Consider the following 26,301-nt stretch of genomic DNA (forward strand, 5'->3'; position numbering starts at 1 on the left):
CTTCCAGGCCTTCCTGTCCTCTACCATCCTCTAGAGTCCATTTAAGCTCACACCTACTGCTTCAGTGACTCCATCCAGCCACCTCATTCTCTGTTGTCCCATTCTTCTTTTGCCCTCAATTGTTCCCAGCATTAGGCTCTTCTCCAGTGAGTTCTTCCTTCTCATTAGGTGGCCAAAGTATTTGACTTTCATCTTCAGGATCTGGCTTTCTAAAGAGCAGTCAGGGTCGATCAGCTCTAGGACTGACCGATTTGTTCGCCTTGCAATCCAAGGGACTCGCAGGAGTCTTCTCCAGCACCAGAGTTCAAAGGCCTCAATTCTTTAGTGCTCAGCCTTTCTTATGGTCCAACTTTCACAGCCATACATTGCAACTGGGAAAACCAGTTTTGAACTGGTTTTGAAGGCAATGTTTTGAACTCTGGGTTATGATTTAGAGCTGTAGTGGCACAATGGTTAGAATGCAGTACTGCAGGCTACTTCTGCTGACTGCCGGCTGCCTACAATTTGTCAGATCGAATCTCACTAGGCTCAAGGTTGACTCAGCCTTCCATCCTTCTGAGGTCAGTAAAATGAGGACCCAGATTGTTTGGGGGCAAGATGCTAACTCTGTAAACCGCATAGAGAGGGCTGTAAAAGCACTGTGAAGTGGTATATAAGTTTAAGTGCTATTGCTATATTGCTATTTATCTTGAAGCCTAATTCACAAGTCTTGCCTTTGTTGGAAGTCCCTCATTAAACTACAACCAAGCCTGACCTTGTTTAGGTTTCTGAGCACAGACATTAGAGAATATTCATGCTAGCGGCCTTTATTAACTGCAGTGGAGGAAATGTGGAAATATCCCAGACTTTCTAAAAACTAAAAAAAAAAACCACCTACCTCATGAGAACTACTTCAAATAACAATGGTTGAGGCTGCCAGAAGAGCAAGAAGCAGAACCAGAAGAAGACCTCACAAGAGAAATGCTAGTTCTCAAGTATTCATAGAATTCATAGAATGACAGAGTTGGAAAGGACCTTGGAGGTCTTCTAGTCCAACCCCCTGCTTAGGCAGGAAACCCTACACCACTTCAGACAAATGGTTATCCAACATCTTCTTAAAAACTTCCAGTGTTAGAGCATTCACAACTTCTGGAGGCAAGTTATTCCACTGATTAATTGTTCTCACTGTCAGGAAATTTCTCCTTAGTTCTGAGTTGCTTCTCTCCTTGATTAGTTTCCACCCATTGCTTCTTGTCCTGCCTTCAGATGCTTTGGAGTATAGCTTGACTCCCTCTTCTTTGTGGCAGCCCCTGAGATATAGGAATACTGCTATCATGTCTCCCCCTAGTCCTTCTTTTCATTAAACTAGACATACCCAGTTCCTGCAACCGTTCTTCATATGTTTTAGCTTCCAGTCCCCTAATTATCTTTGTTGCTCTTCTCTGCACTCTTTCTAGAGTCTCAACATCTTTTTTACATCGTGGCGACCAAAACTGTATGCAGTATTTCAAGGGTTGCATTACCAAGGCATTATACAGTGGTATTAACACTTCATGTGATCTTGATTCTATCCCTCTGTTTATGCGGTATTATGGAAACATTAGGTGCAACAGCCAAATGAAGACAATAATGTATCCATTGATATAGTTTGTTTTGTTCTCAAGTCTAGGTACTTACATAAGACCACTCGGAGAGCCCTGAAATGGATGTCTGTCAAAGTTCATGGCCTCTGAAAATACATAAATCTGGGACATGATGCCTCCAATTATAAGATCCCCTGGTTCGTAATACTTGTGAAATATAGGAATAGGGTCTCTGATGAAACACTGCATAGCAGTGTTCCTCCCGGCTACCTGGGGGAGTAACATGAATCCATAAAGTAGTAATATTTCCATATTTCATATTTTCAATAAAGAGAAGACATACTTTTCTGACATTCTCAGCCAATTAAAGAGAGAGAGAGAGAGAAAGGAGAAGTGGAGATGAAGATTTCAGAATCGGGTGCTCCTAAAGCACATGCTGAGAAAAGAATAAGGACTATTTATAATTTTCCCCCCAGCTTCTCTGTATAGCTTTTGCATACAGTCATTCAAATTCCCCAAAGACGAGAAATAGAAGGCACAATGATTATAGCTAATTTAATAATAACAAAGGAGTCAATGGTTCCAAGAATTCTCTGCAGCACTGAAAAATAAACATGTTTAGTGAATCTTAGGTGTACTTTTGTTGTAGAAAAGCCATGAAATTTTAGTGGAAAAAATTCTGCTATAATTCTGAAGCTTCAGGAAGAGAAGGATGAGATATGCATAGGCATTTATTTATTGAGCAAATGAATATAGCTGATGCACGAGGGTTTTTTTTTTGTGTGTGTGTGTGTATGTGGGTGTGGTGTGCATGTTTGTATGTGCTGTCCCAAAGGTGCTTTTTTTTCAAGAGGCAACTGGACTTTCAGGCTTTCCTTTGAAAATGTTTCGCTTCTCATCCAAGAAACTTCTTTAGCTTGGACTGGACGGTGGGAAATGGAAGGATTTATACTCCTTGCAGACAGCTGGACATTTGCATTCTTTTAGTGAGTTGTTAAGGTCACCTGGATATTTATCTGTGTCATCAGGGTCACCTGAGTGGTGCAAATTGGTGTGCTGCCTTCTTGGAATTGTTGAAAGGACACCGATTTGCACCACTCAGATGACCCTGATGACACAGATAAACCTCCAGGCTTCAAAGGGCTCAAATGCTCCGTGTGTGAGAGAGAGAAAAACAGAGAGAGAGAAACAGAGAGAGAGAGAGGAAGAGACAGAGACAGAGACACAGAGAGAGAATGAGTTGACTGACTAACAGCATTTTCCAGACTCATTTTGATTACCAAAAGGGCTTTTGAAGAACAGCAAATAAATCTTTGGCAAGCTTGATGCTCATTGTGTCAGGGTTCCGACGGATGCCCTCATTAAATCATGAGTCTCAAGCCAAGCTTCAAAAGAAATCCAGTTATTTTTTAGGAACTTCATGTCGGCACGTTCCCAAGTGAAGCCAGCTCTGATCCTATGTAATTTACGCTCCAATTATGACCCTGTTTCCCCGCTCCTCCAGGGTGTGTCATCAATCACATTCACCAACGGAGCAATTTCACAGGTGGTAGAGGTCACTCCCCTCTGGCTGCTGTGGGTAACCCTGGGATACAGCCTTGAGAGACGTAAGTGTGCAATGTGCATCTGTCTTTGCAAGTGTATGCACACCAGCCCCGCTTGCACTGGCTCATGACTAATGCAAGGACTGTGTGCATATGCCTACCCACCCACCACTCACAGAAGGGCTGTGTGCATGCATGCATGCATGCATACCTGCCGCTCGTGCAGTCCAGTTCCCCTCTCCCCCAAACAGGCTGCCAAGCTGCAAAGGTTGGAGACCACTGAAGTAGGGAATAGTTCCTTTAATAATAATAACTTCTCACATATTATTAAGTATGAACAAAGTTTGAGCTAATCTAAGGATACAACTTAGATGAGGAGGAATAAAGCTCATTATTAATGGCGTAAAGAAAAAGTGTATAGTCTAATCAAAAGTTTCTGAAATAAGAATATTATTGGTAAAATATAAAATAAGAAAAAATAACTTAGAGTAAATTAATCAAAATTCTAATCTTTCTAACCAAGTAAATAACATAGCCTGTTGGTTATAAAAAAAGAATAAGCCTCAATATCACTCCAGTTGGGATTTAATTTAAAGAAGAAGAGAAATGGGGATAGGAGTAAGTTTAATCGGTTGTTTGGAGTCAGTTTTATGACTCAAGGTGTTTATTCACAGACTTAAGAACAATTTCATTTCAATGCCTCTCTTATGGAATGGGATTTAACTACATATATACAACAGTGATTGGTCTCATTCAAGACAACAATGAATCTGCATACAGATGGGAGGTTGAACAACTAGCCTTGTGGTGCAACCAGAACAATCTTGAGCTAAATACACTCAAAACTGTAGAAATGGTGGTGGATTTTATAAGAAAATCTCCTATACTACCACCTCTTACAATAATAGACAACACAGTATCAACAGTAGAGTCCTTCAAGTTTCTAGGTTCTATCATATTTCAAGACTTAAAATGGACATCTAGCATCAAAAATGTCATCAAAAAAGCACAACAAAGAATGTTCTTTCTGCACAAATTCCCAAACCTCAAACTGCCCAAAAAGCTGCCAATGCAGTTCTGCAGAGGAATTATTGAGTGTATCATCTGCACCTCCATAACTGTCTGGTTTGGCTCTGCAATCAAACAAGACAGACACAGACTTCAGAGGATAATTAGAACTGCAGAAAAAACAATTGCTATCAACCTGCCTTCCATTGAGGATCTGTATACTGCACGAATCAAAAAGAGGGTTGTGAAAATATCTACAGACCCCTCACATCCTGGACATAAACTGTTTCAACTTCTACCTTCAAAAAGACACTATAGGGCACTGCACAACAGAACAACTAGACACAAGGACAGTTTTTTCCCAAACGCCATCACTCTGCTTAACAACTAATTCCCACAACGCTGTCAAATAATTTACTAAGACTGTATTACTATTATTCTTCTCTTCCTTACTAGTATCTATATTTTCCCACTTATTACTATAACCATGTTGCTTGTATCTTTCAATTATATTGTTTTTATTTGTTTCCTAGTACGATTTGATAGCTTATTAGTCTTGACTATCACTAAGTGCTGTATCTTTTTATTCTTGAGGAATGTATTTTATTCTCCTTATGTACACTGAGAGCATATGCACCAAAGACAAATTCCTTGTGTGTCCAATCACACTTGGCCAATAAAGAATTCTATTCTATATCTCCTTCAGAGGGGTCATCAATTTTGACTTGTTTTAATGTTTCCCCTTTAAGAGTTGCTTCTTGTCATTCAGTTCTGGCCTCATCAGAATGATAAAGCACTTGGGGAAAAAGATGAAGCCCAATAATCCAAAACTAGAAGACAAAATGGAGAAGATCTCCACAGCCACTGTGTATTTTCCTTTGGTGCTTATGTAACTTGGAACAAAGGACAACCAAACACTGCAAAAGACCAACATACTGAAAGTAATAAATTTGGCTTCATTGAAACTGTTAGGTAATTTTCTAGAAAAGAAAGCCACCATAAAATTAATTGTGGCTAACAACCCCATGAATCCCAGGACACAATAGAACATTATAGTTGAACCTTCATTGCATTCTAAGATGATTTCTTCAGATAAGGAGTGTACATCGAAATGAAGAAATGGAGGAGAGGTTGTCAGCCAAACAGTGCAAATCATGGCTTGAATAAAGGTGCCAGAAATAACAATTGAGTTTGCCAAATCTTTTCCCACCCATTTTTTCATCTTTGATCCAGGTTTGGTGGCCATGAAAGCTAACACCACAATGATGGTTTTGGCTAACACACAAGAGACTGCCACAGAGAAGATGATAGCAAAAGCAGGTTGTTGAAACAGACACATCACATTGTTGGGATGACCAATGAATAGAGAAACACAAATGAAGGAGAGCAGGAGGGCAATGAGGAGTAGGTAGGTGAGGTTTCGATTGTTGGCCTTGACAATTGGAGTATCTTGGTACTTAACAAAGATCCAAAGCACACAAGTTGTGATGAAAGAAAAACAGACAGCAAGCATGACCAAAACAACTCCCAGGGGTTCATTATATGACAAGAAGTGTACATCTTTAGGGATACATGAATCTTGGTTATGGTTTGCATAGGAACCTTCTGGACACTGGGAACAATCACCTGAGTCTGGAGGAAAAAAAGATTAGATTAGATTAGATTAGATTAGATTAGATTAGGATAGATAGATAGATAGATAGATAGATAGATAGATAGATATAGATATAGATATAGATAGACAGACAGACAGACAGATAGATGGTTGATAGATGATGATGATAGATAGATAGATAGATAGATAGATAGATAGATAGATAGATAGATTTATCTGTTTGAATAAGTCTTTCTTATTTTTATTAGAAGTAATTAAACAAGGCTAGAAACTGGAATACTGTGAGTTCTAATCCTATCTAGGCATAAAGCCCACTGGATAATCTTGAACCAGCCATTCTGTCTTAGCCCTAGAAGTGAGGCAATGGCTAACCACTAAGTAGGAGTCAAGACTGATTCAAAGGCACACAATAAATAAATAATTAGTAAATAAACTATTAGTAATTATTAGTAAAATAGTAATTAGTAAATTAGTAAAGAAAGTATATTTTTCATTTCTTCTTTATTTCAATCATTGAGCAATTTAAAATAATGCCTCATAAAATAAATAGAAACTCATTGCAAAAAATATATTATTTTAACAAAAGTACTCCATATATTTAATCATGTGAGATAATACTGTATTACTCTTTGGAGAATCAATCTATGTGGGAGATGGATACACTGTAAATATAATAAACAAACAAACAAGCAAATAAATAAATAAATAATCTCTGGATTCTTCTCTGGATTTCACAGAATAAAGTTCATCAGATTTTTAAAATTATTTTATATTTAATCCACTTCCACTGCCCAGAAGATTTTGGACCCTTTCTTGATATTGGGATTCCAACTGTCAAAATTCACAATCTGCATTGTATTTGAGATGTTATAATCTAATGTACCTAATGTATAATCTAATGTAATCTAATCTAATGCTTTGAGTCTTCTACATTGAGGAATCATAATCAAAACTTTAAGCAAAGGACAAGCAATAAACTCTGGAAGCTAGTTCCATGACATTTCTTACCCTGCTGCTGAGAGACCTTCCCAAGTGGACACTGAAGACAATCGTAGCAGCAAAATGGCTTCCCTTCCTTTGTGGATTTTCTATATCCAGGGCTACATTTATTGTTACACAGAGAAAGAGGTTGGATCTGTGGGTCAAGAAAGCAGAAGATGTATTAAGTTTTAGCAAATATTTCTAAATATTCTAAACAATATCCATCATATTGATTGGTCAGGAGCAAGGATATAAGTTTCTGTTTTGACAAATGTCAGTGTTGAATGGGACATCTTGGTACGGCCAACTTGCCGCAGCCAAGTCGCCATGCTCAACTCACCATGGGATAATTTACTGCAGGGCAATTCAACAATTCAATGTAAGTATTTAACATAATTTTAAAAAAAAATAATTTATGTCATTCACATTTTACTTTGTCCTTCTTTTTGCATCCTTTTTAAATGTTTATATTCCACAATTTTTTCAATATTAGTGTAACTCTTAACCTGCAGTGAGTTGGCTGTGACGAGTTGTCTGTAGCAAGTTGTTGCACCATGAGTTGGCTATGCTGAATTGTCCTAGGCCCTGGTCAGTGTCTTTGTGTGTGAGGTAATGAAGCCTCACTTAGCCTCACTTGTCAAGAAAATTATGCATAAAAGAGACTGTTAGAACTTCTATTGTTTAGGATAATTCAGGGAATAGACAGAACTACTTCAGTACTTCTACAATAAACTATTGTAGAGTAGTTTCTCCTTCTGTCCTGGCCACTTTTTACAGAGGCATGATTGAGAGCATTTTAACAAACTACATCACTATTTGACTTGGTGGTAGCAGTGCCTCAGATAGAGTCCGTACAGATAGTGGTAAGGACAGTAGAGAAAATTATAGGAAGTTCCATCTACGTTATTCAGGATACTGCTTATAAGAGCCATGTACTTAGAGCTTGAAGCATTGTTAAAGACCTCACACACCCACTTTACATCTGTTTCTGTTGCTCCCCTCTGGGAAGAGGTTTCAAAGTATTTCTGGCAGGACTACCAGATTCTCTAACAGCTTTGTTCCCTATTCTGGTAAACTTGCAAGATTCATTTTTTTTGCCATGTATATATCTGAACTAGACTGTGTTGTTTCTCTGTGTCATAATATATGTGGTTATAAGTCATAAATCATAAGTTTATTTTGTCAAGCATATATAAGATAACAGATAAAAGTTGAAACATAATTTGAATACATGAAAAGAGTAAGTAAAAAAGGAATATTAGGTAGGCACGCTGGTGCACTTATACCCTTACAGACCTTTTAAGAATGGGGTGAGGTCAACAGTAGACAGTTCAAGGTTAAAGTTTTGGGGGTTTGGGGAAGAAACTACAGTCAGGTGGTGCATTCCAGGCATTGACCACTCTGTTACTGAAGTCATATTTTCTGCAATCGAGTTTGGAATGGTTTACCTTGAGTTTGTATCTCTTACTTGCTCGTGTATTGTTGTGGTTGAAATTGAAGTAGTCATTGACAGGAAGTACATTGTGGCAGATAATTTTATGTACTATGCTTAGGTCAGACTGAAGTCGGCATAGTTCTAAGTTGTCTAAACCCAAAATTTGGAGTCTGGTGGCATAAGGTATTTTATTGCGGTTAGAGGAATGGAGGACTCTTCTCATAAAATATCTCTGGTCTCTCTCGATTGTATTTATGTGGGTATATGCATAATTTATTTGTTTGTCTGTCTGTCTGTTATGTTTATGTAGTGAATATTGGAGGTGGTGACCTTTTGAGAGTTGTATGCAATGAAATTTCATTTTAATGTATGCTGATTAGTGTACATTTAAAGTGACAATAAAGTTATTCTAAAGTTAAAGTTCTAAAGTACATCCTCACCTGATTAAACTCAGTGGGCCATGTGAAAGTATCTACCAAAGTTGTGAAACAGTTATTTTCAGAAGCAGAGGGATCCACCTTTCCTACTTTTATCTTGTTAAATGACAGATTTGGGAATGTGATCCAATTGATAATATCAAATCCAGCCAATAATTCTCCATTTGAATCAAAGGAAATTTCGTCTCCAGCATTATTGTTGAATGAGACTCTTCTTAGATAATGATGGAGCTAAATTGAAATAGAAAATCTCATTTTTTAAAAAAAAAAACACACAAATTGGTCATTGGTCATTGATAATTAATACAGAGTTGATCATTTACAGGATATACATATCTGTAGTTATTTCTTTATGCATAGTTTTAATAATTAAGCATGTAATGTCCCATTACACTCAGACTGCATAGTCAATGGTAAATGGTCTTTGGAGCATTCATTCAATAGCTGGATAAGTGAATAAATTCTTTAACTTTTCTGTAATACCAATGTAAAGTATGAGTTTATCTGGTTTAAGTAATTGATATCTGCAGAAGAAGTAGATAGGTCCAGCATTCTAAACATGGGTCCAATTTATGTCCCCTTGAAGATCTATTTTTGACACCCTCTCCATCCCAACCCTTAGATGAGATATCAAAATATAACTAGTTCTCTCTGAGATTATATCACCTGTTCCTTATCTTTGTTTATCAGACCAGATCTATCTACATATTAATCAACTCCAAATATTGTCATGACATAACTCACATGCCTTATTTTCTCTATTCTCTGTCTTGCCAGTTGCAGAAATATACATGTTGACTTCGGAATTGTTCACATGAAATATGACCCTAAACTGATCAATTGTTGTACTTCAAATATGAATGAAAAAACAAGGCAGAGACAGAAAAGTATCCATTGAGATTTAGAACATGAGCGCCTTTAAAAGACCGCAAGGAGAGATGATGAATGAATATACATGGAAATCGTAAACCCTTTTGTATTTGCATCACTGTATTATACACAGTATTCCAGAGATAGAGCTTGTATTAAATGTTGTAATATTTTTTCCCCTCATTTTTTAAAAAATCTTGTGTTCCAATGGGCACCTGCTGGTTGAGTGACAACAGAAGGTCACCGTTACACTGGTTATCACCAGGGGTGGGCTTCAAAAATTTTAGCAAGGGGTTCTCTGCCTGGTTGCTGGGTGGGAGTGGCCATGGTGGGCGTGGCGTAGTCGGCCTCCTGCACCATGGCAGGGGGTGTGCATTTTTGCCCTCCATGGACTCCAGAGGCTTTCCTCGAGCCTCTGGGAGGGCAAAACTTCTGGTAGGTCCATTTTTCGCCTGCCCTGAGACTCCGTGCATGCCCTGCACTTACCTGCATCCAAAATGGGCTGCATGGGGACTCCTGGGCGGGGCCAGCCAGGAGTGGGATTTGGGGGTTCTCCAAACTGCACAGAATCTTAGCTAGAGGTTCTCCTGAACCCCTGCGAACCCCCAGCAGCCCATCCCTGGTTATCACTACTGATCATTAGGATGTACCATTTAATCAGTTTTGTTCTTCTCAAACTGGATTTCTTGGAGGCCCAGATCAGCATTGTAGCTGTCCTCCGTGGGCCAGTGTGTGTGTGTGTGTGTGTGTGTGTGTGTGTGTGTGTATAGATGTGGGGGAGGAGATGGGATGGCTTGCAACACTCTGCCAGCCAAAGCCTGTTTTTGCTAGCAGAGGCAGTGTGGGCTGGTCCTTTGCTATTTCCAGGCTGGTCCTGCAGGCCAGATCTAAGCACATTGAGTTTGACACCCCTGTTCTAAAACTTGTCAGGTGTATATATATATATAGCCTTTATTGGTTATTTTAGTAGTGTATGTTCAAGTTTTTACTAGGATTTAAGCTCCTGTGGAGATTTGAATTCTGTCAAACCAGCATTTGAATTCACTATACTTAAAGAAGGGGACGTGGTGGCTCAGTGCTAAAACACTAAGCTTGTCAATCAAAAGGTCGGAAGTTCAGCGGTTCGAATCCCTAGTGCCGCGTAATGGGGTGAGCTTCCGCTACTTGTCCCAGCTTCTGCCAACCTAGCAGTTCGAAAGCACGTAAAAAAATGCAAGTAGAAAAATAGGGACCACCTTTGGTGGGAAGGTAACAGTGTTCCATGAGCCTTTGGTGTTTAGTCATGCTGGCCACATGACCACGGAGACGTCTTCGGACAGTGCTGACTCTTTGGCTTTGACATGGAGATGAACACCGCCCCCTAGAGTCAGGAATGACTAGCACATATGTGCAAGGGGAACCTTTACCTTTACCTTTACCTTTACCTTACACCTAAAGACTCACTATACGGGAACAGAAAGTTATTTTACTTCTCAGTTTTGTCATACTATGAAGAGAACAGAGCTTTGACTAAGCAGGGGCAGTGACATTATGTGTAGGGATTTCAAGAGATTACCTGCCACAGTTGGTCATTCTGAAGGTTCTGATTTGGACCATTCCAATTTGAAGACTGCATGTCATGCAATGCATGGGCCACAGCATAGACTGCATTGTAGACACTATAGCTATGGCCTGTCATGCTCATTTCAAATACAGAACCAGGAACCGACTCCAGCTTCTCCTCTCCAGTGCAGATCCTTTTAGCTGTCCCTCCTGAGAAGGAATCAGGGAAAGAACACAGAAAGACTTCCTTCCAGAATCCTCTGATAAAGTCATCTGCTACTTCTGAGATAGGTTTTCTCATCCGAAGGAATCTTTGGAAGCCCACCACCTCCTTGGAGTGAATTGCAAGGGAGAAAGCTCCATGAAGGATATCAATTTGCATATATCTTTGAAAGGAAAAGAAAGTGAATTCCACCTGGGCTACCATAATCCAGACTATCCCTTTTTTCTGTTTTGGTAACCTCGCAATATCTGCAACCCATGGGAGCAGTCTCAACATCAGAATGCTCTGAATTTCTCCATGAAAGAAGACAACGTTTACCATACCATTGACCACAACTTTGTATATTTCCAAAAACCGTGCTATAATTCTTCCAAAGCCGGTTGAGAAATCTATGGCAGGCAATTCTTGTATGAACTCAAAGCAAATCCCACTCTGGGAAAACATAGGGAGCACGTTCCATAATAACCTTTCTCCGTTTTCATAATTTAGAAAAATCACGCCAATCCATGTCCATCCAAAATGCAACAGCAATTGCAAGACCCCTTTGTATTGATAATTCCCATTAGGAAACATTCGGTGGAAGAAAATTTCTTGGTTTTTTTCCTTCAGCACTGGAGCTGAGCCATATGAAAGCTGGAGAGATTAAGGATTACATAAAAATATAATAAGAGGACAAGGAGAGTTGGTTGAAGTGAAATGGAACAAATCTTCATCTCTCTTGTTAGAAAAAGGATGGAGTTGCAAATGGAGGTGGTGATAGGATAGGATAGGATAGGATAGGATAGGATAGGATAGGATAGGATAGGATATAGAATAGAATAGAATAGAATAGAATAGAATAGAATAGAAGAGAAGAGAAGAGAAGAGAAGAGAAGAGAAGAGAAGAGAAGAGAAGAACAGAGTTGGAAGTGACCTTGGAGGTCTTCTAGTCCAACTCCCTGCTTAGGCAGGAAACCCTACACCACTTCAGACAAATGGTTATCCAATCTCTTTTTAAAAACTTCCAGAGTTGGAGCATTCACAACTTCTGGAGGCAAGTTGTTCCACTGATTAATTGTTCTAACTGTCAGGAAATTTCTCCTTGGTTCTAAGTTGCTTCTCTCCTTGATTAGTTTCCACCCATTGCTTTTTGTCCTGCCTTCAGGTGCTTTGGAGAATAGCTTGACTCCCTCTTCTTTGTGGCAGTCCCTGAGATATTGGAACACTATTATCATGTCTCCCCTAGTCCTTTTTTCATTAAACTAGACATACATAGTTCCTGCAACCATTCTTCATACGTTTTAGCCTCCATCCTTTTATATTCTCTTCTTATTTTCCAATCAAAGTTAACTCCCTCTTGATGACTGCAGAGAATACATCCCACAGACTCTCTGAAATGGTTTCTGCTAATTTTGACTTTTTCCTAATTGCATATTTGTTGCTCTTTCAGGCAGTGACACTGCTAGGACAGAATTGGGGAGCTTGATTCCCTCTTCTTTGTGTCAGCCCCTGAGATATTGGAACACTGCTTTCATGTCACCCCTTCTTTTCATCGAACTAGACATACCCAGTTCCTGCAACCATTCTTCATATGTTTTAGCCTCCAATCTCCTAATCAAGATCAAGATGGAGTTGCAAATGGAGATAGAGGTGGAGATGAAGGTAGAAGTGGAGGTAGGTAATTGAATGCTCATGCATCAAGACATTCCTCCTTACCTGGGGAATCTTGAAAGTGCTCAGAATTCTGGCCATGAAAATAGAGACATCAGGAATTGGTCCACCAATAACTGCCACTGCATTCACTTCCTTGCCACACTTGTAATTTGGAATCAATCTGTCCTTAGTGAAGAGAATGGCCATTGAAGCCAGATAGGTCCCCCTTGGAATGAAGTTGCTATCTGTGATCTGAAAACCCAGGGTAATATTTGGTAAGATCTGAACATTTTCATTGATCTCCTTTATAGCAAATTCCAAGGCTAGGATGTGTTGATAAATCTGAACAAATATCCTGCAATGATAATTATTTTTTCCTCTAACTCACAATGCTTATACTAAGAAGAAAAAAAATTGATACAATTCAGATAATACTTCCCAGCCATTACATGTGCCTATGTATATTATACTGAAATTAAAATATTTTTTTTACAACACTGGTACAGAATCTGAGATTAGTATACATTTGCTAATGTCATCCTAGAAAAATTCTGGAAAGAGATGCTGTCGCTAGGAGAAGGTATTCCGTATAAATTTGAAGGTTGGAGTTTTAACAAACATCAGTTAGGAACAATGACTCATGATGCCTCCAGACCAAAAAGTTATCTGCCAATGCCAAACAATAACAGATAACAGAATAGCAGAGTTGGAGTCTTTTAGTCCCTTCCCTACTCAAGTAGGAGATCCTATACCATTCCAGACAAATGGCTGTCCAGTCTCTTTTTAAAAGCTTCCAATGATGGAGTACCCACAACTTTGGAGGCAAGTTGACCCACTGATTAATTGTTCTTACTGTCAGGAAATTCCTCCTTAGGTCTAGGTTGGATCTCTCCTTGATTAGTATCTATCTATCTATCTATCTATCTATCTATCTATCTATCTATCTATCTATCTATCTATCTATCTTAGTTCCTATCTTCTTCTCCTGCCTTCAGGTACTTTGGACAATAGGTTGATGCTCTCTTCTTTGTGGCAGCCACTTAAATATTGGAACACTGTTATCACATATCTAGGCCTTCTCTTTACTAGACTAGATATACCCAATTCCTGCAACTATTCTTCATCTGTATCAGCTTCAGGCCCCCAATTATCTTTGTTTCTCTTCTCTGCATTCTTACCAGAACCTCAATATCTTTTTTAATAATATAGTGTCCAAAATTGGATGCAATATTCTAAATGTGATCTTAGTAAGACTTTATAGAGTGGTACCAATACTTCATGTGGCCTTGATTCTATCCCTCTGTTAATGTAACCTAGGATTGCATTGACACACTGCATATTTGGACTTGTTTCCAAGGAAAGCAGAACTCTATTCTACCTATGAATAGTAACTCTATGAACTAAAATGCATGAATAATGAATTACTATATCACACTGTGGATATAGTGCAAGAACATTATACAACAGTTTTTAAAAGTGACAGAGTAGACATCCGTACCAATCCTACACAAGTGAAACCTCATGTTAATTTTTGTATTCATTTCAATTCCCTAACCTTGGTAGTATTTCTAGAAAAAAAAAATTGCAGGGAATCTCATCAGCCACATGAGTCTCATCATCCACTGGATTTCCTTATTGATAGGCCCTAGTGTGTGTAAAGTTTCCAACTCTATCTCCTTGAGTACAGGATCCTCACAGGGCTGAGTCCTGAATCCGCTACTGTTCACCTTGATGACCCACAACTGCTGTGTCAAATCTGCTATGAATCATATTGTGGAATATGCGGATGACATGGCAGTGGTGGGTCTTATCTGGGATGACAATGAAAATGCTTATAGGGAAGGTGTTGTGGAGGTTAATAAATCAATAAACCGCGAACCTCTATCTCTATGAAACTCTACTTAAACAAATGAGCCTCTGAAGCAGCCTATAGCAAATGTTTTTATTTACACAATAAAAACATAATAATATATATACAATTAATAAGCATCACTGTTACTATTATAAATTATACTGTCAGTTATATCTATTCTCTATAAGCTATGCTATCTATGAATATTCTTCCTCAGAAGAAATACCACAATATACCACAGAACTGCTCTTCTGACGGACTTTCAAACCGCTCACAGTTATCTAACTGAAGATCCTATAAGACAATACAATACTAGACAGAAGAGCAAACTGAACACCAAACTGAAGAGCAAGGGTTTCTGTTAAGAATCACCTTTTTCACTGTTAACTGTGACAGTTAGGGGAGGGCCCGGGAGATTCAAACACACTAGTTGCCCTCTGATTGGCCCACACATCTGTTCATTCCAAAAGCCATCAATAGGCACAGCTATAGAGAAATAATTTTTCTCTAACAGAAGTGGGGAAGGTTCTGGTGGACTGGTACAATAAAGGTAACCTGGTTCTAAATGTTAATAAAATAAAGGAGATCATTGTCAATTTTAGAAAGAGCCAGCATAGTCATACTCCACTCAGGATCAAGGCTGCAGCTGTAGAGGTAGTCAACAGTATTAAGTATGGGGTGCAGATAACTAACAATTTGAATTGGTCTCTCCACACATCATCCTTAGTGAAGTGTGCAAATTAGCATCTGCATTTCCTGAATAAGATGAGGAGAGCACATCTTTCTCCTTCTGTCCTGGTCACTTTCCACAGAGACACAATTTATTTATTTATTTATTTTATTTTATTCTGCTTATATGCCGCCCTATCTCACAATGGACTCAGGGCGGCTCACAAGAATAAAACACAAGCCACAATAAAAATAAAGACTAAAATCTAAAAAGTTTAAAATTAACCCATTAAAACCCTTAAAACCCCGTCATCAGACCAAGTCAAGGGATTTGAAAAGCCAAGTTTTTAATTCCCAGTGGAAGGTGCGAAGGTCAGGCGCTAGTCGGAGCTCCAAGGGGAGTTGATTCCAGAGGGTGGGCAGCCCAACCAAGAAGGCTCTACCCCTGGGGGCCGCCAACCGCCACTGTCTAGCCGACGGCACCCTGAGTAGGCCCTCTCTATGGGCGCGAACCGGGCGATGGGATGTTGAGAGGGTTTTAACAAACTGCATCACTGTTTGGTTTGGTGGCAGCAGTGCCTCAGATAGAAAGTCCATACAGAGAGTGATAAGGACAGCGGAGAAGATTATAGGAAGCTCGCTTCCTGTTATTCAGGATACTGCTTATAAGCACTATGTGCTTAGAGCTCAAAGCATTGTTAGAGACCCCCACACACCCACTTCACCATCTGTTTCTGTTGCTCCCCTCTGGGAGGAGGTTTTGAAATATTTCTAGCAGGACTACCAGAATCTGTAACTGCTTTGTTCTCTATGCCATCTGTCTGGTAAACTTACAAGATTCGTTTTTCTCACCATGTATATGTATACATCTGAACTAGACTGTGTTGTTTCTCTGGGTCATATAATATATGTGGGTATACGTATAATTTTCTATGTATGTATGTATGTACGTATGTATGTATGTATGTATTCATTTTGTCATGTTTATGTAGTGTATATTGGAGATGGTGATCCTTTGAGAGCTGTATGCAACAAATTTTCATTTTAATGTATGCCAATTAGTGTACATAGTGTAATTAGTGTACATTGAAAGTGACAATAAAGTTATTCTAAGTCACATGGCAGAGGAAAAGAAAAGCTTATGATGGCATTGTTCATTTCTCTCAACCTAACACCCATTAGATCCTGCTGTGTGAGAATATGTCTACTATTTATAAGGCTGATAGGAATAATGATCCTAATAAAACACAAACACTTACAGGTGATCTTCAGACTCTTCAAAAGTGGGGTGTGTTGTGAAAGTTATAGGACTAGCAATGAAGAAGCTCTGAGAAATAATTCCTGCAATGATGAGGTCTCCAGCCTGATAATTCTGTTGAGGAAGCTGGAAAAGTCCATCCAAAATGCAGTTACTTCTGGCAGCAACATTGCCCACCCTAAGGGGAAGCACTGCTAATAAAGTGGCTACAAATAGGATAGCCTGGTATGAAGGTTTTGCTTTGAGACACAAATCAAGTAGGTCTTCCATTGTTACTCAGAACATCTTCCCCAACCATCACGTCTTGATTTTAGAAGTCGTTCACTTAGTTTCTTGAAGCTAAGATTTCAAACTAACTCCAAAGCAGTGATCAAATCCGTGAACATATTCTTCCTCTTCCAATTCTTAAGAGTGTAGGAATTATAAATAGGATATTACAAACGAAAACTTAGAAAAATAGAGTTGGAAGGAACCTCAGAGGTCTTCTAGTCCAATCCCCTGCTCAAGCAGGAAACCCTATACCACTTCAGACAAATAGTTGCCCAGTCTTTTTGAAAGCCTCCAGTGATGGAGCACTCTCAACTTCTGAAGCAAGCTGTTCCATTGGTTGATTGCTCTCACCATTAGGAAATTTCTTCTTAGTTCTAGCTTGCTTCTCTCTTTGGTTAATTTCCAACCATTGCTTCTTGTCTTGCCTTTTGATGCTTTGGAAAGTCATTATTTTTTTTTTCTTTTCAGCAACTGCAATACTCCATGGCTGTGATGCGGTGAGGTGGGAAGGGAGAATGAGATCACTAGTCCTCTGTTAGGTAAATAATTGCAGAGGATATACTTATCCATAGAGAATTATAGTGTGCTATAATTTTACCGAAGAGAAAAGTACAAATAAATGATATTGTTGCATTTGTCAAGTCTGGGGAATAGTAGACCTAGAATAAATCCAAATGTAAAGGTCACATAACATGGAGTAAACAGTACTTCCTTCCTTCCTTCCTTCCATCCTTCCTTTACAGATCAGGAAACCTCAACTCATAAACATACAGCATTAATAACTTTTTAATTAACAAGTTTGAAATTTTAGAGAGATTATGTGTGTGAGAGAGATAGAGAGAGACTGTGCATGGAAGATCCACTTTAAATTCTACACTGAAGTTGTGTCCATTTGTCAGTCTATACCAGGGGTGTCAAACTCAAGGCCCACGGGCTGCTTAAATCCGGCCTATGGGGCCAACCTGGAAATATCAAATGACTGGCCTGCGGTGCCTCTGCCGGTCAAAATGGGATGCGTGAGGCACCCATGTGGCCTGTTTTTGGCCTCCTGCAGCACTCTGCAGGCCAAAAAGGGGCCACATGGAAGCCTCACGGGCCTCGCATGGCCTGTTTTTTGCCGGCAGAGTGCTGCTGAAGGCCAGGGGGGCTGAAAACGGGCCAGACGGGGGCCTCCTGAGGCCTCTGTGTGACCCATTTTTGGCCGGCAGAATGCTGCTGGAGGCCAGGGAGGGCAAAACTTTTGGCCAGTAAAGTGCTGCAGGAAGCCGTTCAGATCGGAAATGGGGCAGACTGTTCCCCATTTTGGGTGGCAGGGTGCTACAGGAGGCATCCATCCCATTCCCCCCCACTCCCCAGCCCCCTCACTGGCCCACAGAGGAGAACTACAATGTTGATCTGGCCCTTGAAGAAATCCAGTTTGACATCCCTGGTCTATACATTTCCAGATTTATTGCTTGGTGTGAGCTTTCCTCTCTTCAAACAGCTCATTTATGTATATGAAAATGCCAATAGCACTCAAAGTTAGCAATATCACTTAGACTTACGTACAGTTATATCTCTGCTTTACAGCAGAGGTGGGCAACTATGGCCCTTTTATGACTTGTGGACTTCAATTCCCAGACTTCCTGAGCTACCATGGCTGGCTCAGGAATTCTGGGAGTTACCCTTCTCATCCAAGAACCTTCTTCAGTTCTCAAAACTGAAGAAGGTTCTTGGATGAGAAGTGAAATTTCTTCAAGGAAAAACAAAGAAAGTCCAGTTGCATTTTGAAAAAAAAAATGCCTTTGAAAAAACCATGACCCAAACGACTGAAGTATCCACAGACATTAAAGCACATGGTTAATCTTCTTTTGTAGAGTAGTATATACATAGCATATGGGACACAATGGCTCAGTGGCTAAGACACTGAGCTTGTCGATTGAAAGTGGTTTGAATCCCTAGTGCCACGTCGTTAGTGAATCCCTAGTGCCACGTCGTTAGTGAGCTCCCGTTACTTGTCCCAGCTTCTGCCAACCTAGCAGTTCGAAAGCACATAAAAAATGCAAGTAGAAAAATAGGAACCACCTTTGGTGGGAAGATAACAGTGATCTGTGTGGCTTTGGTGTTTAGTCATGCTGGCCACATGACCATGGAGAGGTCTTTGGAGAGAGCTGGCTCTTTGGCTTTGAATCAGAGATGAGCATCGCGCCCTAGAGTCAGGAACGACTAGCACATATGTGCGAGGGGAACTTTTACCTTTATCAGGTATGTGTCAGGTATGTGTCAGGGTTCCAAGTAACAGACCCAACGAAATCAAAACTGAGGCCTGGAGTTTATTCAAAGTAAGAATTTATTAGGAATGCCATACTGGCACATACTGGTGAAAACCTGACTCTGAAGGACCCGAGGTATTCCCCACACAAATCAAAACCCAAAGTTCTTGCCCCCAAGTCACATGTTCATCACATGGTCCAATCAGGTCACAGTCCTCCTCTTGCTGTCTTTGGTCCACACCTTCCAAATACCTGGTGGGGATGTCCTTGGCTCCCATGGGAAGGAATGTTATTTTGGCTACAACTCACCCCCCCCCCACCCAGTAATCTGTATCTCCCAGCTCATGTTCCCACAGCTGCAACTGGCCTTGCTGTGGCAGCCCTGAAGATTTCCAAAATGGTTTCAGGGCTGACAGTATGTTTACAACATGATAAGTGACCAAAAGAACAGAAAAGGCAGATTAAAATTAATCTTTGGTATCAATTTCTGTCTTTCAGAACATGGTTAATCTTCCTCTGGAGTGTAGTAGTATAAAGAGAGAAAAATCTTCCTCAGATATGTCTGTGATATGATAAGTGACCAAAAGAATAGAATAGGCAGATTAAATTTAAAATTAATTTTGGGGTTAATTTCTATCTTTCAGACACAAAATATCCTTGATCAAATATGCTATAGTCAATATATTAGAACAATAAGTGAACAAATAGCAGAATTAGTTGCATAAATCACATAAAATATGCTTTCACTTAAGGCAAAGGATATCTCTAGATTGCAAGAATTTCCATAAGACTGATATGTTTTCATAAACTTTGTTTTCAGATTTAAGTATCTTGCTTATAACATGAAGTTCTCAGCAATGCTGAGTAGAAAACTTGAAATTATTATTTCCTCTTCACTAGCTGTTCTCTTTTATTTAGTTCAGGATGTAAAATAATAATGTAACATTTGGGTAAAAAGAAATTGCTACTGAAAATATGAAGCTAAAAGCAACTTGTCGAAGGAGACATGTCAGTATGGTAGACTGACCAATAAAAAGGAAAGCAGAAAGGAAGGAGAAGAGAAGAGAGGTGAGATGAGGAGAACGTAGGAGAGGCTCTGATTGTTGCCTTTGACAATAGGTGTATCGTTGTGCTTAATGAAGATAGCAAGCACAAATACTGTCATGAAAGCAAAGGAGAATGCAAACACCACAGACACAATACCTAAACAGTCTTGGTAAGACAAGAAGGTGATCTCTTTGACAATGCATGCATTTTGATGGAAATTTGCATATTGTTCTCCTGGACATGGGACACAGTCATCTACATCTGAAAAAGAAGAGAGTACATTGTTTATATGTCATGCCTCCAGTATATTATTTCAGTATTTTTATTCCTGTTGTTCTTTAACATGTCTTGAGCTCCATCTAGTATTCAAAAACAAATATTTCATTGTTTGGAAATTGGTTTGATAGTGTTTGACCCTACAGAGTACCCTTACATCCTGAAAAGCCAAATTCCATTTTGTAACGTTCTGCAGTAACAGAAACATGTAGAAGAATCCGACTTAATCTGTGACACATATTTTTCTGAAGACAAAATCTATATCCCACATATAGCATCGCTGTTTGACCTCATCCTGTTTTTAAATAAAGCATCAAGATTTTCATACATGGTTTGGTTGGATAGGACTTAGCTGCATGCTGAACTACAGACAGGGTAACGTGTAATGAGGAGAGAATGGTATAAATAAAAGCAAAATTATGGTCTGAGATTTTGTTTATTTGAATGGATAGAAAAAAGGATTACATACATCTTCTGCACCCCCAATTCTGATCGTTGGTAAGCAGAATTAGAACTTCAGCTCCATTATATTCTGAGGTGTGAAAATCTTAACTTTCAAATGAAATGGGAGGTGAGACAAAGAATCTTCGATAACAGAGGCAGAAATCAACCAATCAACACATTACTTCTTATTCAATGTACAAATACAATTAATGTATATCTTACCCTGTTGTGCTGAAATCTTCCCTTCTGCACATGGGAGGCAGTCATAGCAACAGAACAGCTTCCCTTCTTTCATGGTTTTTCTATGACCTGAAAGACAATGATCATTGCACACAGAAAGGGGCTGAACCTGAAAGGAGAACAGAGAAAAGAGGAATAGCAATAGCATTTAGGCTTATATACCACTTCACAGTGCTTTACAGCCCTCTCTAAGCAATTTACAGAGTCATCATATTGCCCCCAATAATCTGGCTCCTCATTTTACTGACCTCGGAAGGATGGAAGACTGAGTCAACCTTGAGCCAGAGAGAATCAAACTATGGCAGTCAGCAGAAGTAGCCTGCAGTACTGCATTCTAACCACTGTGCCACCATGGCTCAGCATGTTAAATTAAGTGTTGTTAAAGTGGGGGCTATAGAGGAGATGAATTAATTAATTCATGATTAATTAATTAATTAATTAATTAATTCTTGTGTATTCTTCTTAGAGATCTTTCTCCAACATCCGCTGTTCAATGAAGGGGCTTTTAAATAATTGATGCATATAAAACATGCAAGAAAACAGCAATCTATCTAAACAAAGCCAATGAAGTCATCATAAAAAAACACTGGAAAGTCAACCGATTAAAATTGGCACGGAATATGTTGTGCAGTTCTGTACTTGGTTTATTTTGCCTAATGAGAATCTTTTTAGAAATGAGTATTTTATTTCTTTGTAGTTACTGTTTGGGGAGAGCATAAATCATATACCTTCAAACTCCAAAATGAATGTGTTGACTTGGGTTTATCCAAGTACTGTTGATGAGAATATTAGTTTTTTCTCATACTGGATGAAAGTGATCACAGTTTCCTCCTTCTTTGTTTTCTTTATTCTGTTCTTTCCAAAAAATTGTTCGACTAAAAGGATTCATTTGACTAAATTGATCCCATCTGAATGGATTTCTGTATTGAAGCATCCATGAGTTGGAGACATATAAGTACTATGTAGAGCATAGAACAATGACAAAACCTGACAGTGTATAATTTTATGATAATGTAAAATCGGGAGGTATGGGAATTCCATTAGAATAAATTTACTGATTTCTTTAGCAACTTATTTCATGGTATCAACCTGCAAATACATTTATTTATATTATGACCAAAGCAGCAGCGGTATTGTATTATTGTACAAATCTGTAGAAAAGATGGTAATTTAGAAAACATTCAATTTGTAGCAAATAAAAGAAAGACTTGGTTTACTTTTTTGACATAGTTTACTTTGCAAACAGGTTCATCCAGACTACCTGATTAAAACTGGTGGGCCAAACAATGACCTTATCCCAAATGGTGAATTTCATTGTTTCAGAAGTATGTAAATCTAAACTTCCAACTTTGACTCTAAGGAGGGACTGGTTTGGCAAGGAGATCCAGTTGATTAGATCAAATCCTGACACCAATTGGCCACTTTCATCAAAGGAAACAGGCTCCCCAGCATTATTAAATGAGGCAGTCCTCAGAAAATGATGCAATTCAATGAGAAAAAGAGAGAAATGTTTTATAAAAATGACTAGACAAAGAGCTACAAGGACTTTTGGAAAAAAAGAGGCCCTCAATTCACCCCTGATTAATTATTATTTTCTACCAGAGTTTTCCTTTATGAATAGGAAATCTACTGTCTTGAACATGATGCAGAGTATCCGGGAGTACATCAGTAAGAGGGCATCCAAAGATGAGCTGCTGAGAGAATGCCTGAAGCAGCATGAGACATGACAGGAAAATGAATCAGAGCAATGCCATGGCAATAGAAGATCCTCCAAGGGATGTGCTCCCAACATATATCTGTGGTGTCAAACATTGGGAAATCCTATTAGTAGCTGGAAAGGGCTGGACCAAAGGCTCTGATCATAAAGCACAAGGACAGGCACCAGAACCATAGAAGCAGGGATCCGCCACACTAAACAGGATCCAAGGTACAGACTATGCAGACAGGCCTTTGACAAGGTCCAACACATAGTAGTAGGAATACAGGCAGGAACAGCATGCACTGAATGGCAAAATCAAGTAGCTGGCATTGTGTACAAAAACATCTGCATAGAATAAAGGCTAGTTTAAATGAAAGATCCCACAGAAGGTCATGGAGAATGAGAAAGTTAAGATTTTATGGGACTTCCAGATTCAGACAGATGGGCTGGTAGTAGCCAAGGAAATAGATATCAAGATAGTAGACAAGAACCAGAAGACAGTGGTGGTGATAGACGTAGCGATGCCAAGTAACATCAGAAAGAAGGACTATGAGTAGCTGGGGAAGTACAAGGGTGTGAAAAAAGAACTGTGGAATATGTGGAAACAAAAGGCCAAAATGAATCTTAAACTGGGAAAATGGTGTGGCGAAGGTTGTCGAGAGTGTGGTTGCGCGACAGCTCCCACAGTACCTGGATGAAACTGTCTATCTGAATCCATTCCAGTCCGGCTTCAGGCCTGGGTACAGCACGGAAACGGCATTGGTATCATGCTGCGCCGACTGGAGGGGTTGGGAGTGGGAGGCACCGTCCTACGGTGGTTCTCCTCTTATCTCTCCTACCGGTCACAGTCTGTGTTGGCTGGGGGGCAGAGGTCGACCTCGAGACACCTTGTTTGTGGGGTGCCACAAGGGTCGGTCCTCTCGCCTCTCCTGTTCAACATTTATGTGAAGCCGCTGGGTGAGATCATCTGTGGATTTGGGGTGCGATGCCATCTGTACGCTGATGATACTCAGCTGTACATCTCCACCCCAGACCACCCCACGATGCCCTTGAAGTGATGTCCCGGTGCCTGGAGGCCGTGCGGGTCTGGATGGGGAGGAACAGGCTCCGACTCAACCCTTCCAAGACCGAGTGGCTGTGGCTGCCGGTGTCCCGATATAGCCAGCTGGTGCCATCGCTGGCTATTGGGGGCGAGTCATTGGCCCCCACAGAGAGGGCTCGTAACTTGGGTGTCCTCCTGGACACACGGCTGTCTTTAGAAGAGCATATGACAGCTGTGGCCAGGGGGGCTTTCTATCAGGTTCGCCTGATACGCCAGTTACATCCCTTTCTGGATCGGGACTCCCTATGCACGGTCACTCATGCCCTCGTCATCTCTCGCCTGGACTACTGCAATACTCTCTACATGGGGCTCCCCTTGAGGAGCACCCGGAGGCTCCAGCTGGTCCAGAATGCGGTCGTGCAGGTAATTATGGGGGCGACATGGCGCTCCCATGTAACGCCTTGCCTGCGCGAGCTGCACTGGCTTCTGGTGGTCTTCTGGGTGCGCTTCAAGGTATTGGTTCTCACCTTTAAAGCGCTCCATGGCTTAGGGCCCAGTTATTTACGAGACCACCTTCTGCCACCGAAAACCTCCCACCGGCCAATTCGCTCCAACAGAGAGGGCCTCCTCAGGGTGCCGTCGGTCAAGCAATGTTGACTGATGACCCCCAGGGGGAGAGCCTTCTCTGTGGGGGCACCTGCCCTCTGGAACGAGCTACCCCCAGGAATACGACTGATCCCGGACCTCCGGACCTTCCATTGAGCTTTGAAGACCTTCCTATTTCAGCAAGCTGGGCTGGCTTAAAATTCTAAATGGGTTATTTTAAGGGTAATGGGTTTTAAATTTGGGGAAGCCAATTCGATTTAATTCGGTATTAAATTATTTTAAATTTTATATTGTATGTATTTTAATTTTTGGCTATTCACCGCCCTGAGTCCTTCGGGAGAAGGGCGGTATACAAATTTAAATAATAAATAAATAATAAATAATAAATAAAATGGTTCCAAAAAATCCCAGGAATTACATCACAGTTCTCTATCCCAAAGAGCGCAGTGCCAGAAACAGCTGAGATGCTGCACAATGCCACAAACTCCTAAGTCTCTAGTAAGGAGATGACAGAACACACACAACCAATAAGGATGAGAATAGAATGTAAATTATACATGCATGCATTTACATGTACATGTACATGTACATATACACATACATATACACATACATACATACATACATACATACAGAAAATGATACCTGCCATGATCCTTGATGGAGAAGATTCAGTTGACTTTTATCTGGCAAAACTGTATGTTTCCTTTTGAATGAATATAGAGCATGCAAGGCATGTACCACAGAATAGACTGCATTGTAGACGGTGTAACTGTGGCTATTCATGTTCATGTCAAAAATTGAAGAAGGGAGAGTTTCTATATTCAGTGGAATCATGTTGACTTCTCAAGTAACTAGGGAACTGTAGTTCCTTGAGGAACTACAGAAGTCTCTAATATACAATGGACTATAGAAGCCCACTGCTGACATGCAATACTCATATTTTCTTGATGAATACAGTAAATAGGAGTGTCAGGGTTCTGACGGATACCCTAATTAAATCATGAGCCTCGAGCCAAACTTCAAAAGAAATCCAGTTATTTATTAGGAGCTTCATGTCAGCACATTCCAGGTGAAGCCAACTCTGACCCCAGTAATTTACAACCCAATCATGACCCTGTTTCCCCTCTCTCTCCCCCCCCACCGGGTGTATCATCAATCACATTCACCAATGGAGCAATTTCACGGGCTGTAGAGATCACTCCCCTCCCGCCGCTTTGGGTAACCCTGGGAGACAGCCTTGAGAGATCTATGTCTGGAATGTACTTCTGTTTTTGGCCGACGTGCTGCTTCGTCGGTTTCCCATCCCCCTTGCCTATAGCAATTCGAGAGCAGGCCAGGGATTATATATTCTTTTAATTTATCTGGATTACCTGGAGAGGACTAGGAGTTGCTGGCCAGACTACAGACACTAAAGGACATGGTTTATCTTCCTCTGCAGAGTAATGGTATAGAGATAGCAAAACTAAATCTGTCAGATATGTCTGCAATATGATAAGTGACTAAAAGAATAGAATAGGGAGATTAAAATTAATGTTTGGAATTAATTTCTGTCTTTTAGTCAAAAACATCCTTGAACAAGTATGTTCTCCTTTCACTATATAAGAAATTAGTTCTTTTTTTTAAAAAAAGAGTACAAACACTAGCATTAGTATTTTAAAATATAACATGCTTTCATTTAAGGCTAGGGATATTTCTAAAGTGCAAACGCTTCCATAAGACTGAGATATTTTCATAAACTTTATTTTCAAAGGTAAATATCCTGCTTATCACATGGAATTGTCAGCGATGCTCAGT

General features: G+C 40.0%; 1 long non-coding RNA gene across 1 annotated transcript; it reads right to left on the bottom strand.

Annotated features, from left to right (window-relative positions):
- Nucleotides 1–11,169: 11,169 nt before the first annotated feature.
- LOC148113774 (uncharacterized) lies at nucleotides 11,170–15,074 on the bottom strand. Its single transcript, XR_015733671.1, has 2 exons — nucleotides 12,913–15,074; nucleotides 11,170–11,204 (listed from the first exon to the last, which is right to left on the bottom strand). It is a non-coding gene; the product is annotated as an uncharacterized LOC148113774 (long non-coding RNA).
- Nucleotides 15,075–26,301: the final 11,227 nt, after the last annotated feature.

This window comes from Pantherophis guttatus, chromosome 4, assembly GCF_059756535.1.
Source record: "Pantherophis guttatus breed Tessera chromosome 4, ASM5975653v1, whole genome shotgun sequence".
Taxonomy (NCBI): Eukaryota; Metazoa; Chordata; class Lepidosauria; order Squamata; family Colubridae; genus Pantherophis; species Pantherophis guttatus.